This window comes from Lactuca saligna, chromosome 4 (genome assembly GCF_052625555.1).
Source record: "Lactuca saligna cultivar CGN05327 chromosome 4, ASM5262555v1, whole genome shotgun sequence".
Lineage (NCBI taxonomy): Eukaryota > Viridiplantae > Streptophyta > Magnoliopsida > Asterales > Asteraceae > Lactuca > Lactuca saligna.
Window position 1 is genome coordinate 80,099,348 of NC_136420.1, and position 2,899 is coordinate 80,102,246.

At 31.5% G+C, this 2,899-nt stretch overlaps 1 pseudogene; it reads right to left on the reverse strand.

Moving 5' to 3' along the window:
- Positions 1 to 300: 300 nt before the first annotated feature.
- On the reverse strand, positions 301 to 1,526 carry LOC145042194 (acyl-CoA--sterol O-acyltransferase 1 pseudogene; annotated as a pseudogene).
- Positions 1,527 to 2,899: the final 1,373 nt, after the last annotated feature.

Genomic DNA, 2,899 nt, shown 5'->3' on the forward strand with positions numbered 1-2,899 from the left:
TATTATCATATTAAGTCATTTTTCCTAATTAACCTAGAGTAATCGGTCAGACGGACTGAATACAAAGATAATGTTTAATTAGATATGAATACAAACATAGTTTAATTAAATATGATTAATATATATAATAAAAAGATATTTTATATATATATATATATATATATATATATATATATATATATATATATATATATATATATATATATATATATATATATATATATATATATATATATATATATATATATATATATATATTCTCATTTCATGAAAATACCACGAATCAAAAACACTATACAATGATTAAGGATATTAATATAAGCCGGTAAAAGAAAATGGATTGAAACAGAGAAAATCCAGACTAAAGGTTGTTGCTACATAGACAATTATACATGAAACTAAAAGTATGGACATGAATACTCGTCTGGCCTAATTAGATATCCATGCTTAAAAAGCCCTGCAAATGCCAACAGTTCTCTACAACCTCTAGCAAAGGGATTCAATCTCATGAATGGTGGAAAAAACAGCCAAAAGCTCGTAGTTATCACAAACACCAATGTTAATACCCGGGATACCACTTGTATGGGCTTAAACTGACGACCAATGGTTTTCTTGATCACTATCTCAATTCCGACCCAAACCCCTTGAATTACGAAAAACCAAGTGACTTCCCATGTTGGGGTTAACCTGCCAAGGTAGTAAAATATTATCTCGTGCATGATCCCAGACACAAGAAACGTTGTAAAAACAGCGGGCACCGACACCCATCTTTCAGGAACTACACGGCTAAAGATTGCTCGAGATGGGTGGTAGACTGTAGGGCGTAGTATACTAGAGACCATAAGGTTCCATCTTTTTCCCCAAAAGTTCTGGACAGAGGTTGCGTGGTGAGGCTCATCAAATTGTGGTTCAAGCTCAACGCCAACTAGGGTTCGAGCTAAAGAAGCAGCCACACCTAGGATTAACTCCAGCCAGAAGAAGATGTAATAGGAATAGATTGATGTTAACAACAGAGGATGGAGATTGGCTTTATAGTCATAGGCCTTGATTGCTATCAGTAAGAGAAAAACTCTAGGAGCATAATCTATGATGGATCTTTGAGGCCTTTTTGTGATTTGGTCGGATGTGTCTTCTTGGTTTCTTTTGACCTTGATGGGAAGGCAAGCGGTAGAAATGAAGTGAGATAAAGGGAGGGGTGGCTGTGAAGATAAAGGGCCTTTACCAAAAGAATAAAGAACGAGCTTGAAGCTTCCAAGCCACGAAATGAAGAAAAAGGTTGGACCACAAAGAAACATGGTGTGCAGATTTAATGGAAGATAGAAGAAGAGAAACATAGCAGGAAACAAAGCCACGAATCGAGTTGTACCAGGTGCAATAAAGTTGCCAATACTGTGACAGTAGAAGAGAGATGCCACAGCTACACTCCAATCTAAAATGAAATTGTATGCTTCCCCCTCCATGCCGCTATTAATTTTTATTTTTCTTACTCCTTGAGGAAATGAATTCTGCAGATGATGAGAATATATAAATAAGAGGATCTAAATAAAAATCGATAATTCTATAAGCACGCATTATCCTTTTTAAACTTTCTTTTTGTTTTTGTTTTTTTTTCCTATATTATTATTATTATTATTATTATTATTATTATTATTATTATTATTATTATTATTATTAAGAAAATATTAAAAATAACAATAATATAAATAATAATAATAAAACAAAGCTTATTTTATTTATGATCAGATAGGAACATAAACGTTTAGTCGAATAGTATACAAAGTTTCTCATCTATCAGAACATTCTGATATGTACGTACGTAATATACGATGTTTCCCCAGAGTTTACACTATTCGCGTGTTACTTTTTCTGACAATTTTTGTGTTATTTTTTGCATTCGAACTATTTATATGTTATTTCTCGTTCGGACTATTTGTGTTATTTTTTTCATTTAGACTATCATTTTATTATTTTTTAGGTCGGATTATCTTTATGTTGTGTTAGTTATTCAGACTATTCGTGTGTTATTTTACATTAGGACCATCTCCATGTTATTTTTTATTTCCGACAACTCTTCTGTTAGTTTTTTTTTTTTGTTCCAACTATTGTTCTGTAATTTTTTTCGTTCATACTATGCATGTGAATTTTTTTTTTTCGTTCCAACTATCCTTATATTAAGTTTTCGTTCACACTATCTCAATGTTATTTTTGGTTCCGACAATTCATGTGTTACTTTTTTCCATTTCGACTATCCATTTGTTATTTATTTTTATTTTTTTTCATTCGATCTATCTTTGTGTTATATTTTCTATTCGAACCATTTATGTGTTATTTTTTTCATTCTGATTAACATTGTGCTATTTTTTTGTTCGTACTATTCCGTATTTTTTTTGTTATTTTTGTAAAAAATAAACTATTGAATAATACATAGATAATCCAAGTTAAAAAATAAGACGATGATAATTTGAACGAAAAATAAATAATGGATAGTCGGAAGAAAAAAAATAACGGATAGTTCGGACGACAAAATAACATAGTGTTAGTTCGAACAAAGAAATAACATAAAGATAGTCAAAACAAAAAAATAACATGTGGATAGTCCGAATCATAAAATAAACACAATAATAGTAGAAAGCGAGTACCTAGTTGAGAGCATTTTGTTAAACAACAAAGATCGTGTTTGGCAAAACTACTTGGCGGCAAGTAGCGGGCAATAGAAATTAGGAAGCATGTAGATGGTATTTGGTAGAGCTTTGTTAAACACTATGTCAAATGATTTTTTTTTTTTTTTTTCAAAATGAAACATTTTTTCAAACGCTAGAACATAGAAGCTTTTAAATGCTAGAACAGAGAAGCTCTCAAACATTTAAGGTCAAACCCCCCCCCCCCCCCCCCCCCCCCC